Source organism: Sinohyriopsis cumingii, unplaced genomic scaffold (genome assembly GCF_028554795.1).
Source record: "Sinohyriopsis cumingii isolate HCF-2022 unplaced genomic scaffold, ASM2855479v2 utg000379l, whole genome shotgun sequence".
NCBI classification, from domain to species: Eukaryota; Metazoa; Mollusca; class Bivalvia; order Unionida; family Unionidae; genus Sinohyriopsis; species Sinohyriopsis cumingii.
The window spans coordinates 419,478-435,000 of record NW_028315894.1 but is presented as its reverse complement, the minus strand read 5'-3'; the positions used below and the strand labels follow the sequence as shown (position 1 = coordinate 435,000).

Genomic DNA, 15,523 nt, shown 5'->3' with positions numbered 1-15,523 from the left:
ATCAACAAAGCTTAGCGACAGGCAGCAGACATTTTCTTCCTTTTGAATACAACGTAAATATATAAAAGGAAACGGCGTGTTTTAGGGACGCTTTGCTTTACAACTGCCCGCTTTTGTAAGTATATGTGTCAAAATTATTGTTTATGTTTTTAATGTGAAATACTCTTCTAGTAATATTGGAATTGGGGATGTTTTTGCTACTTTTTGTACAGTATGTTCACATTTAGAAGTCAAAATAATTCATGAGTTAGGATAATGTCAATAGAACAGTAGTTTTGCGAACATTTTGGTTATATATTTTCTGTAACCTAGAAACTTCGTCTGCATCGATGGTACAGAGATACTATTCAAAATGATCACAGGAAATCTAGTCTTACTTGCAACGTTGACAACTTTGTAAATATGTTTTTTTTTTTTAAAATATTTTGTACATGAAAACGAAATGAGAGATTCTTCTTTTTCACTTATGAATGAGCGGGATATATTTAAAATGATTATACGTGATGACTGTAAAAATGCGTTGGCTGTTTCTGTCTCTCTTTCTTTCTGCTTCACAGATGCACGCACAGAGACAAACTGTCGCACACACACTTTTAGTTACAAACTTCTTTAATTTTATGTCTGTTTTTCACACACAGACAAATAAATTCCTCATGTTGAAACGTATTTCGTAATATGCTATTTCCATTCGAATGTATGCATTCACCTTATGATAGACTATAACACAATATAATTTTCAAAATAAAGGCTTCATCGCTATTTTTCCTTTTTGTGTCCATGAATTTGGGTCAATACCGTTACTATGTACACCTATTGTTGTACTTATAGGCAATTTAACATTGGTGTTTTCGTACGTATCCAAGTGCAATATGGCCAATTAACATAGGTTTAGCTCATTTGAACGCCATTAAACCCTAAAGTTCCATCCTCTACTATTCAGATATAAATGACCACTTGAAAGATGTATGTTTGACTTTAGTTTCTAAGAGTTAATGTGTTAGTCATGTTTACCATAAAAGAACCATCAAAGAGTATATAAACGTATGTGTCACTTACGTGTGGATGCACATTAAATATAGCCGACCTTATTCCTTCGTCTTTATGTAGAGCGTCTTGTATGAATACGTTGAATTAGAATGTTAATGAACATCAATATATTTTTTAGCACTGATATGAATTATTATGTCTCAAGTCCAGCAAGTACATGAACGGACCACTGCTGCTTTCCCCTCCATTGGTCATCTCTACAGACACGCTATATAGTGCACCAGGCCTGTTTTAAATCCCCAGGGCTGCTGGGGGAATATATTGCGTTGCACGGACAGTCTCTTGGATCTTGATGCTATAGTATTTCTCCTTTCAGTATATGTGCGGCACAGTATAGTTCTTCACTACACTGCTTGCGTTTTTACTAAATAGTCCCATTTACCCGTTGCAGGTATAATACAAAATAAATTGGTAAAAGTTTGAAAAGCTATGTTATAATGCATGACTCTTTAGATAAACATATAAAAATGGGCATGATTTTTAACTCAAGAAATTGCAGTTGCAACGATAATCTTTATATTCGTAATGGTATTCGAAAACTTTGAATAACCTATTTGCCATACTATTCCTTTTCAATGAGCTATCACATATCTTTATAAGTTACATATGGGAAAAGACAAGAGCCATATAAAGTAAAACTTATGTTGGTTTCACTTAGTTAGACATTGTTTTATTTGCCCCAAATCAAGAGTGTTTTCAAGACTGTGTAGTTTTAATAACGCGTTGTCACACCAAATATAAGAAGTCTGCACATATTTTTTACCTTATACAATTACCTTAGCATGCAACATTTCATTAACTTGCATTTGAAATAGAATTCCTACTGTATTAATTTCCATCAAATTGTGTCCTAGATGATCCATTTTGGTCACATCTCCACTCTACGGAGCTACAGACGGGCGCCATAAATAAGAAGATTAACCTTTGACCAAAGTAATGGGGACATTTCTAGCTTATTACCTTTAATTAAATTTTGTCCAGGCATCTGTTCTTTTGAAATTATCTGCTTTCTCTTATTGTTATTGTTGATGATCGTCCTTCTGGTTCGAAGATGACCATGGCATTACTATATGGTTTGGATTATATAATGAAATGGCTGGCTAAGCAAATTTATGCTCTGAAATATCTTTGGAACTCTTCACAGGAGATCCTGCTTTGATTTGCTTGATCAATATAAAATGTAGTTTAGTTCTGGGTTTTCGCTGCTCTGCAATTGTTTTCCTCCGCCAGGTCTTGCCAAGGTTCAGGGTCAGTGTTGAAGTGTTCGAGGATGACTTCAGAAGATCGTTCAAGTGTTTCTTCTAACCATCATGAGACCAGTTTCTTACTTTCAGCTAATCGAGGAAGATGTTCTATGGTTTTCTCTCCTCTCACATCCTGCTGATGTGACATATCCGTCTCAGTTGTGTTTGGGAATGTCTGTCAAACTGAGAATCGCATCGTCCGAACCCTATCCTGCCATCATATCTTCATATGTTTCCTCTTGCAGCCCATGCTATAATAATTCATCTTCTTGACATGGCGTCTGTACACCGTCCAGGTTTTGCGAGCTTACATCAGGGTCGACGGCACATTGGGTTTGCAGGCTATACAATTTTATTCTAGACATATCCCTCCGCGTCCCCACACAATGCTTCTTAGGTTTTTAACATCTATGTGGACTGCATCTGACAGTGTGTTCCTACAATAGGCAAAATGTCATCTGACATTAGTGTTTATCAGTTTATTGTGATGGTAAACTCTACATAAGGCTTTCCTAGTGCATATTGTTGCATCACGTCGTTCTTCCTGATGACGATTTTAAGGCCGAAATTGTAACTTGCTGAAGAAAAATGGTCCATATTGTTTTCCTTGTCAGACTCATATTTGACAGTCAGGGATCAGCAGTCCGCATATAGGAAATCATGAAAAGTCACTTCCTGTACCTTCGTCTGTAGTCTCTTCCTATCGAAGAGTTTGCCGTCTATTCAGTACATAATGTCGATAGCAGTGTGATGGTGAAGGGAATCATAAGTAAGCATGACAGATAACATCTTGCTGAAGAGGTTTGGAGCATATACATAGGCTTGCGTTACTACATTAGTGACTAGGTATGACTCAGAAGCCTCAACGTCGTCTAGGACAGGGGGTAGCATGCCACCATAGAACTACCAAACCATCATGATGAATTGTCCTGGTCAACCAGATTTTTTCCCATGTTCTAGGCTCCAGACACGTTTGATAATTAGGTAAATGTTAATAAATGCTGACCCGCGGCACTTGTTCAGGGTAGAAAATGTATTGTCAAGGTGTGAACCTGAGACTTGGCCCAAGGATGAGTAGGTAATAAATTTTTACTCAGGTCAGCCAATTTTTGCACTGTCACAACGAGGCATGGATGTTTTATCCGAGAGAGTGAAAGGGAGACAGAGAAGGAAAGAGAGAGAGAGAGAGAGAGAGAGAGAGAGAGAGAGAGAGATGGAATTGTCTAATCGCACGGCCACCGCACGGTGACAGGTCAATGCAATAGGAACGATCCTGAAACAATTAATATTACGTACAATCAGCTAGGAAAAACACGTAAAATTAAATTGTTTCATTATCTCTATCTTGTATGGCGGCTGAATATTAAATGTCTCATGGCTGTCGCTCACTCATATTATTTGTACCCCACCCGGTGTATGTTTCATCGTTTGGATTAAGATTAGTTATCATATGGTGGGTAAACAAGTAAACATTCACAGAATCGCCCGTGACTTACTGGTACTTCATGAGAGAAAAAAATAAAGTTTGCTTTAAAGGACAGCATTTGTGCATGAGAAATAGACAGTCATTGTACAAATACGGAGATGTCATCATTTAACATACCAAACACTGTAGTTGGGTGGATATGTGTCGATATGTCACGCAAAAGACCAATGATCTAACTCCACTCTATCCTGTTTCTATTTTGATTTGTATTGTATCCTTTGTGACTCTGAGCTAAAAAAGAATTATGTCGCATTGATATACTGTGCAATCGCAAACAAAACTATTTGGCATCGTTCTTGTATTGATTGCAAATATGGAATATACTTGTTTAGAAGAGGGCACTTTGCCAAGTAGAAACAATAAGGCGTGTTCTATTGTTCCTATGTATATTATTTATTCAAAGCTGTATAAATAATGATACATGCGAAGCGAATTTCTCAATAAACGTCTTCACAGTTACCTTTGTGTATTTTCATTTGCTTATAAATCACGATATGGTTAAGAATCTGAATAATTTCATGTATCTTGATTCTTAAAACTATTATACTTATTTTGATGAATATTTCACTAAAATGACTAATCATCAGTAGATCTTGAAAGTTAGATATCTTGTAAGACGACCATTCAATATATAGCAGCTGATCAGAAGCGCAAGCCGCCACAGAAAACGATTAATTAAATACACATCTGCATAGTTTACATTTTTACTGTTTCTTTTGTATCTAGTATCAATATGTGTTTGATTGTGTTACGGATTGCTTTTGTTTTTCGTTTCTTAATTTTCTGCTCGCTCTGGTATCACCGTTGGGCTGATGTTGGTGTGTGCCTGAGTGTGGTTTATATTTTAAAACTAGCTTTAACAATTTTAGTCTTATCGCTTCGATGTCTGCAGCGTGACAGTTTATAGTGATGTCTAGCACTGGGGCATGATACCTCAGACATGTCGTGTCATGCCATACCATATACATTATCCTATCACCAGGCCCATCAATCCTGACATTAATCTATTAACGCTGAGCGCCAAACGAGGCAGCCGCTATTATAAGTTGTCTATATTTTTGTTATAACTCGGCCGGGGTTTGAACCACTAACCACTTAAGTCATAGGATCGGTGCATTTGTCTTACATCTCGGGCATCATGAAACACGCACTTGGGAGTCTGGCCCTAAACGACCTACCCTGGCTTCGGCGAACATTGAAGCAAAATAAAGCATCTATGATTTCTGTATTAATTACGTGATTACATGTCCATAATAACACTTTCAAACCAAAACTGCTGAGCTGGAAGACAACACGCTATGAATAAACCTTGTGAATGAAATTATTGCTTTTCATGTTGATGTTTTGAGCAATTACACTTGTCTGGAACTAAATACTTGCCCTTAAGCAATTGTATTCGACACAAATGTTCGTTGGGCTATCTACTTCTTACACGTCTGACATTTGTAAGATTCAATGTTTCTCTGTGGGTTCGTTTTATTTATACTTGTGGTTTCATACACTGGGCAAGCATACAAGGCCGTGTTATATACATTGTTTACAGGAAACGCATATCTCAAAATAAATTGCACAACAATCAAGTGAAAGCGGAAAACTTGTGTCATCAATTTGTCAATCCCATTGTATATTTCTTCATGAAATTCCTCCTGTATACTGTAAATACCACCTTTTACAAAAAAGATATGGGGGGGGGGTATAATTCCTTTGAAAATTCCAGTTATACAACAGACCTGACATGTTATTTTACATATTGCAATATTGTAAACGTTTGTTACATTTATGCAGATATATTTGCATGCAGAACCATAAGAAAATTTGTTTTAAAAGCACGTGTTCAACTGGGATAAAGCAAGGATGATACTACTGCTATTTGTTGTTTTCCGTTAGTGGTGATAATGAAGGCGATCGTATCCACATAATGCCAAGAAAAAGCAATAAAGCTGGTCGAAAAAAATCTAGAGGACTATATTAGAAATGGTTCTATTCAAGAGCTATTTGTCTGACGGATTTGTGATAAGGAAGTATACTACGATTTACAGTTTATTTTTATTATATTACTAGCCAACTCATTTTAAACGCATACAAAAGGCATTATGATTTTGTTCACAAATGAAATGCATTTATATATATGTAAACTAACGTAGGGACAATTATAAAGTGTTTGACAAATATTCCACTAATTATTACTGACAGTTAGTGAAGTATATTTCTCTATTGTATTGAAACTTATTATAAAACGTGTCCGTTATTCTTTCAGGACTCTACCGGAGAAACAATGCCAAGGTTAGGGCAAATGAAGCTGAAGAGGCAATATCAGAAATTCTCAAATGTGCATTTTGGACAACTGAAATTTGCATCCAATTTTCCCGATCGTTTAAGCATGGACTTTTATTGAAAGTTAATTATTTGGTCAAGTAGCAACCACATTTGGGCTAACTCCTTTTAGCATCCACTTTGGACAAACGAACCCCAAAGTTAGGATACATTCGCGGAGTTGCGTATAACTCTTTTGAGATTAACATAAATTACACATCATACTGTTCTCCAATGCATTTACGACTGTCTCAAAAGACGCTGATTTTTTGGTGCAATCTTAAAATGTGTTATTTGTTTATATTGCTTTGTAAAATTTTTTAGACATCACATAATCTAATTAACGATTACATAGCTCACCTCAATGCAGCTTTCCGTAAGGCTCCGGCAGCCATACATACAATTCATTAATGTCAACAAAAATTGTAAATTTCACAATGTTTGTCATCGTGGCAGGCCAAGGCACATACACCAAGTATAACATAGTAATATCAAAACAGAGGAGCCATACTGTTTTGATAAACCCCAAAGGATCTCATTACTATTTTTACCTTAAAATCACGGATGAGAATGTCATCGTCTAATACTATTATAACTGAAGCCAGATTTTACATCGTGGAACTCATCGACTGTCCTACTATTTGAGTGACAGCCACTGCTACAAGAATGGTTCGTGCATCAGACTGCTCCTCTAATATATATCCATTCACGTGTAGAATACACATTTTACCTAACGAAAGTAATCAATTATAGTAAAAACTATCTACTCATAAATTAAGACAATTTACTGTTGAATACATACATTTTCCTGCTTTTAACTGCACTGTCACAAAGATGCATCAGTGAACTAAACACAAATAATTAAATACGTTAGCAAATCATACGATGAAGTCTATAGTGAAGTTTGAATGCAAATTTTACTGCTAACAGGAATGCACACAGTTATCAAATGTCAAAGCTCTATATTGAACAGTATACACGAAATTAGATTTAAATACAAAATCAGAGGTCACAGAAGCATGAAATATAGGTCCAAGAGGTCACGCTATGGAACAAGGGTTTTGTACGATGCTTCCCGCCATCAATTTTCATGAGTATATGTACAAAAGTCTGCATATTGCAATTCAAAGCCAATGTGGGCGCGAGAGAAACACATATGTTTAACAAAAGTTAGTTAAATGAGGAATATAGGTCACTGTGGCTTTTTTCCACTGACACCTTTTTCTTGACCTAGTAACGAAATGTAGGAAACGTGCAAATACCCTACTTTGTGCTACTCTTCCTTACGTCTTTCTAACAAACTAAGACAATTAGATGAAAATATTATATCAGATTTCTAATATATCTTATGGTCTGATATTGCCATGCTTATTTATGTGTTATGATAACCTTCCTTGGTTATGAAAATTTTCAGCATTTTATGTTTATAGTCGATAGATCATTTTAGTCATTCACCCTTTTATCTCATGTAAAAATCACACTATTTTAAGTGTTTGTTGCTTTTACAAAATTAATGTTCGCTCAACAAAAACATTGTGCGAGATTGAAGCTTCGTTAGTACTGATCGTTTACTTTCACAATGGCAATATGCTCCTATCCGCGATTTGATAATATATTGTGGGACAAAAGGTAAAACATAAGTCAGTTCAGCGACATAGATGAATTCCATCGATTTTGTGCTACCTTCAAACATTACGTTATATATCGATGAATCGTAAATATTTTTATCTCGAATTCGAAAGCAATATTCCATGTTCTTTCATACAAATGTTCGGTTTGGTTTGGTGTTCTGCCTCACAGTAGCACAAGTATTTAAATTAGTTCCGATGCAATTAGAATAAAGAGCCCTGCACTAGGACCCACCACGATTACTGACCCCGGCTGGTCCTATGACATGTTTCGAGCTCGCACCCTTTCAGTAGTTAGTTAAGCACTCTAGCCACTAAGACACCGCGGCTCTTCATCTAAATGTACTCGAAGGAAAGAAAGGTCCTTTTGTAGGCAAGTCTTCTCGCAATCATTGACAAATGGAAATTATACAGTCAATTCTCACGGAAATAACATTACAATGTAGTATTTTCATTTCCTCTGAACACTAAGGGGAACAACCTTGCTCAGTGAGAAAACTGCTCTTCATTATAGAAACTCGTGTTCCGACTCCACAGCTATTTCCCGCAACAAGTTTGCGTATTACCTTTTAAATTGTTTTCAAAGCTATATTGTCCTTCCTTGCGAAATTACCGTTACATGAAATATGTCAGAGAATAATATATAAACGTCATTGTGAGCAAATGAGTTTTATAGGATAACGTGTATAAGAATTACAAATAATCACGATAATATCATACGTGAATCGAGCTATATGTAATTGACTCATTCTTCATAGAGCTACATTGGTTAGCCAGCGTTTAGGTAAGTACTACGTTCTTAAATTAAAGACATGTCCTTTAAAATGACATAGTCATTAGCAAAATAAAATTGCTAGGCATAGCTTAGTTTTTGTAATATGACCTGACTGTACAACGAAGGATATTCCATTTCCATCAAGCTGTTTATGAAGATTCGGCGCTATCTACAAAGAGACGAAGATCCATCCAGACTCATTGCTATGAAAAATTGAGAAAATATGTTCCAAAGAATTCATCATTTGGATTGTTTTGGTGTTTTACAGCACATCAACACAATTGGGTTTCCAGTGCCTTGGCATTTTTAGTAAAGTGTCTTTCCGAAGGTTCCGATATATCCTTGTACGCAAAGTCTTTCTTGGCGTAGTGGAAGACAAAATTCGCTGAAATTAAGATAAATAAAATAAAGAATATATTCCATAACAAGTTTATATAGCTTGTTGTATCATAAATAATCCATCGAATAACCCCCTTATTAACGTTATCAGTGTGGTAATGTTCAAGCAAATCCAGAAACCTCAGAAGTCAGCATTATAACAATAATTAAAATATAGGCTTTATGTCGTGAGCAAAATCACAAAAGTATTACAGACAGAGCGATAATTATTATGCTGCTTTATTCATCATAGTCTGTTTATTAAAAACGTACATGGCTGTTCCATTAGCAGTATGTCTACAATACTGGAGAACAAAATGTGGACTAGTTTATGGTGGATTGATAGGAAGATGGGAACCTTTTCCGATATTCTTCAGGGAAGTAAGAAGCGAAACATCCAGTTATGTATATTTTGTTTTTTAATTGTCCTAGCAATCCTTCTAAGTTTCTGACCTAACAAATCAAAAACCGTATTGCATGTGAATACAAGCTGCAGAAAACTGTAAGTATTCAGCTGAGAATATTATTCTGTTGAAAGTAAAAGAATGTAAGCAGTTTTAATAATTTGTGTAGAAATTGTTCAACCTTTCCAATGACGTAAATAAGACGTTAATTCTCCTCATCGGTAGAACAGTACTAACGCTTCAACACATTCAAAATTCACAAATTCGTATTCATTTCATAGAAAAGAAAGCTAATCTATTTCATATGATCAAGGCCAATTACGGTATTAAATATAATAAAATAAAAGGAAATGATATAAAGTATGTATGTATGTATGTATGTATGTATGTGCAGTTACACAGAGAGAGAGAGGGAGAGAGAGAGAGAGAGAGAGATGTACTCACATGATTACTTACAAATGAGAAAATCCAACTACAATTTTGATGTAACTGGGATGTAGAATTTTCCCAGTGTTCTTGCTAACATAGACCAGTTAATTTGGTTCAGACAAACAAACAAATTAGCCGAGAGGTTAGGTCCCTATCAGATAGATGAACTGTTCTTCATAGATTATTACTGCGAAAATCGTTACTTGGTTTTACTTGAGAGCAAGAAAGATTTGTACATGTATATATTTCAGCAAACTCTGTACCAGTACAAATATATGTTACTTTAATATGTAGATCCGTCACGTGCACGTTTGAGCTAAATGTGTACGTGTACAGATTAATCTTGCTTTAATACGTAGATCAGTCACGTATACAATGTGTACATGTAAAAATTTATGTTAGGTTGATGTATTCTGTCTGTCGCTATCGGCCATCGTAGTAAAGCAGTCAGTCGTTGTCCTTCTTACAAATAACGTGTTACTAGAACTGATTATTTAGCACCCACTTCGAAAGTATTAATAGCGGCACGCTAATTCTACAAAAATATGGGCCAAGCGAGCCCTTTCCCAGGTATTTATCATAGTGTGTAATTCTGCAATGGCACTCCTACGTTCAATAAGCAGGACGCGTGCCGCACTACCTGTGTGTATTTTTTGCTATTTTGTGTCTTATAGATGGGCGAGACTAAACTTACATTTAAATTGAATCTTTAAATGGTGAATAAATATATATGTTCTCTGGTTAAATTTTCATAGTTATTTATGCCATACGAATGTTTCAACAGTTTTAGCAGACAGGATTTATTCTTTCTTTTATTTAGTTGCAATTAATTATGTGTTATGTCAATTTGTACGCAGAGAACTGGATAACTGGATATTGTTGTTCAAAGCAATATATATCAGTCAATGGCTTACACATGAATTTTTACGAATTTATGCTCATAAAAAAATAACACAACAAAGTGAAAAGTTTTATAAAATTCAACAAATGATTTATATCGCTAGTATACAAAGCAAACATATAATGAAAAAGGAACTTACTGTATTACGAATTAAATCCCAATGAAGCCTAAAATTACAGCCTCAAGTCCTAATCGCTTAATGTCCTGAATAAAATTTAGTAGAAGTGCAGTTTAAATCCAAAGCTGATGGATATGATGTGTCTGTGGTAGGTAGTAGGATGTTGACGTGTCAAGTCTTTTGTTGATTCACATTAACATAAATCAAGGTTTAAATTCACTATAAATTCCAGTAAAAGTCTTTATCCAAGAATTTCATCAGAACACTTTTGTGTTTCCACAGAAAACAATCACTTGAGTTCAATAACTTGAATAAAATATATTCCAACTGAATTGAGATACAGGACACAATATATAATACAACTTGACTGTGCCAGAACTTAAAGCACGAATGAAAAATCCTCTCAGTTTACAAGATTATATAGTTCTCTACCCGATCTCGAGTAACAGTTAGCATGTTATAAGATATAAAACAATACCTAATAGAAATTAACCTTCTAAAATGATCACGATGTTTATAAAATAAAAATATTTGTATTAGAAACCAGAACATAATATATATATATATATATATATATATATATATATATATATATATATATATATATATACTGTTATCACGAGACCTTACGGTAAATGTATTTCTCGAGCACGACGTCGCTGTCACGAGAAAGGTGATGCACGTATATCGACTTTTGGTGAGAGAAACACTATTTTGATGTGCAGTGCATGATATGGAAGTGTATTCTGTTTCAGTCTGACAAAATGTTTACTGGTTAAAATTACTGCATGACCCTTAAAAAATATTACAAATATAAGGCACTACATGCGGCTGTCCTCGACATCGTTTGGAAAAGCACATCATTCTGGAACATTGTAACTCCATCATCATTTTTCAAATTTAGCATATATTTTCAGTTATAATGCCATACCATGGTCAGTTATAGTACACCATATATAACATTATCTCGAATGTTTTAGCTCATAGTACATTGTTGTAAAGAGTTATTGTCTTTCAGAAGCGCTTAACTAAGATATCCTAACACTTTTACATCTATCCCAACTAGATTATTTCCTCCTAATAGTCTGTATCTAGTAATATGAACCAATACTGTTGAGTCTATTTTCCATTCAAGATGCACGCTTTATCGTTTATCCAGACAATGCGAGGGATAATGGACGTAACAAACAGTCTTAAGACCAAGTAATGTTTACTTGTGAATACAAAGAATCTATCAGTGTTGTTTTTTTTTTGATAGGCTACAATATTTTCATGCAGATTAAAAAATAATAGAAAACTGACATTTAATTTCCCAGGGATGTTGGTGACCTGGGATTTTCATTCAGTCAGAATATGTTTATTTCACCTCAACATAATTTGTTTTTAGAATTAATGTCACGAACACAACAGGTGCTATTTTTTATACTATTTGTATATAAATGAGAGCAAGTCTACATTGTTCAAACTATTTGGGGGCTGGTATGCTATTTAAACAACTTCCTAGGTCCCACTCTCCCTATCTCCATAATCCATATTATACGAACTAGCGACGAATGGATTTGTACTCATATCTAGAAACACCTAGAACTAGCTGAGTATCAATACCTGTCAAACAGACCGGTAAGGTGACCTATTTATAAACTGGCTTGTTGTTATGTACTTTATTTGTTTGGTGTTTTTCTAGCGATATGACTTGTTAGGAAAAATAAATACAGTAACCAGTGGAGAATAAACCAGCTAAATAATTCAGAGAGCTTATATTTGAAAGGATTTATATACCTTCGGTAAGTACCAGCCTTCTTTACATGATTATAAACTGCACAAATGCACACTGATGTTACATGTGTTTACAAATGTGGGACTCGCTATCTAGTTTATATATTTGCAAGTACTTATTTAACTACCTACGTGAATTTATATTTAGTCAATGAATGAAATGCTATTGAAATGGCATTGGCTTCTAATCCATGTATTGGTCAGTATTGCCAGAAATGCAAAACATGGTTTAGTTCAAACTTGACACTGAGCTATAAATTACCAATTGTCTTGAAAGCGACTTCAGTGTAATATGGCAGTGACTCTAAGAAGCACTTTGATGGTTACACTTCTTGTTATGCCGTTAATTGGTTACGGTTTAATATTTTGGACACTATAACAAAATTAACGAGTAAGTCAGATTTCTTTTGCGTCTTTATATTTGTTCAAATCAAATTACCTGACAGGAAAGAATAAATATGACGATCGTGTAATTCTTGTAGTATTAAATAACTCAACTTGGTTATTAAGACAATGTCCAAAAATAAAGAAATACAGAAATATATTTTTAGCAAATCTGACACTATTTCAGTCAGACTTAAATCATACTGTTTGATTTACTCTGTAACCGTTTCTCCAATTTTAAACATAACTGCACGCGAAGTGTTGAAATTTCTAATGTATCAGAGACGTGTTCTTGTCTCTCAAGGTACATACATGGTTTATCACAGTTGTATTTGTACCGTTTTAATTGTTTGTCCATTTTGTTCACAAGTGACGCAACCAATTTTGATCTGGGTTCATTGTCTCAGTAATTCTTACAATAAGCACGGGTATCTATGTGAATCCCCAATACTACACCTAATAAGGAATCGGTATTTATGCTGTTAGATAAATATGTAGATAATCATCTACCCATTAAATGTGTGCATCATTTGACATCTAAAATTATTTACATATATGTTGATTCACATGGCAAATTCATTGAAATTTATCGTGTCTATATACATGATGAATGACAAGTTCTTACTCGCAATCATTTTTGCTCTTGCTGTCGATATCCGAACAGTGTGGCAAAAAGAGCTCTTGAGGATGAAGTTAATCAGGAAAATATTCCTTTGGCTGGCACATGTATTTGTCAGGCTTTTGATGAGGTTACTTTTACTTCTGTTGAGGGTCAATCAAAAGGAATTGACCAATGTGATCCTATTTCAACCACTGATTTTCTTGTGTCTAATCAGGGTGACAAAGTACAATTACTTGTCGTTGAACATGGACAAGATCCTGAGATCTCCTGTTTAGTTCAGCGGGCTACTAGCCATGCTGACTCCGCCGAGGTACCAATATGCTATTGAAAACAATGGGGTCCTTAGGAGAATATGGAGATCACTCGAAATACCCGTTGTTAGTGAGTGGTCCATTACCTATCAAAGTGTGGGACCTAAGTCATTAATCAATCCTCTCTGCGCCGTCTGGTGCTTGAGGCGACAGCAAGGGAGCACCATTTTGGTCTGTAGGCTGCTGTTATGGGGGCGGTCTGCAGGGTGAGGCCTCTGGTCTTGAGTTCTCGCTCCACGGAACGGCACAAGGTCTCTTTGGGTCTGCCACGGTTCCTTTTCCCCTGTGGAGTCCATCTCAGTGCCACCCTTGGTAGTTAGTCAAGGGGCATTCTGCAGACGTGGCCGAGCCATCTCCATCGACGAGTTGCAGTGGTCACAGCGATGGTGTTTGCGCCCGCTCTGTACCGGAGTTCCTCATTCTAGATCATGTTTGGCCAGAAGATCCTCATGATCCGTGGCAGGCATTTGGTCTGGAAGACATCGAGCTTGCGTTCTATGTTAGCAGTGGTCTTCCAACACTCTGACCTGCACAAAAGGACGCTCAGCACGTTGCTCTTGAAGAAACGGATCTTTGTGTGGGCGCTTAGGTTTGTTGTCCTCCAGATTGGCTTCAGCATTGCGAAGGCCTGGTTGGCCTTGCTGATTCTTGTGGTGACTTCCCTTGTGCAATCTCCATATGTGGCGCCCTTGCTGCCTAGGTACGTGAATTCGTCTACTTCTTGCAGAAGCTGGTCATTGATGGTGATTGGGTCGCCCACTCTAGTGTTCTTCCTCAAGACTTGTGTCTTTCCTATGTTGACTCGAAGACCTATGATGCTTGCTGTCTGTACAAACTGTTGTGTTCTGTTGTATATCCTAGTGTCTGCTTGTCAGCAACCCGATGTCATCGGCATAATCCAGGTCATCCAGCATTGAGGTCAGCGTCAACTGTATTCCTTTGCCTCCTGCCCTCTGTGGTGCGGCGCATGATGCACTTAATGGCCAGTGAGAAGAGAATCGGCGACAGAATGCATCCTTGCTTCACTCCGGTTTCCACCTTGAATGGTTCAGAGAGTAAATTGTTGTGAATGACTCTGCACTCAAAGTTCTCGTACAGGGACCTGATGACGTTGACAAGTTTCCTGGGGATGCTATAGTGTCGTAGGATCTTCCACAGAAAGGCTCGGTGCAGGCTGTCGAAGGCCTTCTCAAAGTTCACAAAGACCACATAAAGGGATCCATTCCACTCATGGGACTGCTCAAGAATCTGTCTCAGAACGAAGATGTGGTCGATGCAGGATTTGCCCTTCCTAAAGCCTGCCTGTTCCTGGCGTAGAATGTCGTCCACAGCTGTTGTGATGCATTGGAGATTGATGCGACTGAAAATCTTGCTGGTGATGGATAATAAGGAGATTCCTTGCCAGTTGTGCCCGTTCCCCAGATCTCCTTTCTTGGGAAGTTTGACGATGATTCCTGTTTTCCAGTCATTTGGTGCTTCTTAACTATCCCAGATCATTTGGAGACTCTGGCAAAGAATCTGCGATGTCTTTGTGTCTTCTGCCTTCAGCATCCCGGGGCATACTCCATCATCGCCAGGTGCCTTCCCATTCTTGAGCTTGTGGATGGCCTGCTTGACCTCCTCAAAAGTGACGTCGTCTCAGTTGATGTCAATGTCCTCCTCTGCTTCAGGAATGTCAGCGAGTACTGGTGGGTCTGAGCGATTCAG

At 36.6% G+C, this 15,523-nt stretch overlaps 1 protein-coding gene and 1 long non-coding RNA gene across 3 annotated transcripts in view; one reads left to right on the top strand and one right to left on the bottom strand.

Annotated features, from left to right (window-relative positions):
• Positions 1-6,988: 6,988 nt before the first annotated feature.
• Positions 6,989-11,260, bottom strand: LOC149774201 (uncharacterized). Its single transcript, XR_016416954.1, has 2 exons — positions 10,745-11,260; positions 6,989-8,878 (listed from the first exon to the last, which is right to left on the bottom strand). It is a non-coding gene; the product is annotated as an uncharacterized LOC149774201 (long non-coding RNA).
• Positions 11,261-12,295: 1,035 nt separating this feature from the next.
• LOC149774199 (uncharacterized) overlaps positions 12,296-15,523 on the top strand; it is a 35,960-nt gene continuing 32,732 nt past the window's right edge. Inside the window, exon 1 of one of the 2 annotated variants that reach the window (XM_089945616.1) lies at positions 12,296-12,507. The gene's annotated coding sequence lies outside the window, so the exon portion shown is untranslated. The remainder of the gene's footprint in view (positions 12,508-15,523) is intronic. The other variant, XM_089945615.1, reaches the window with a different exon arrangement.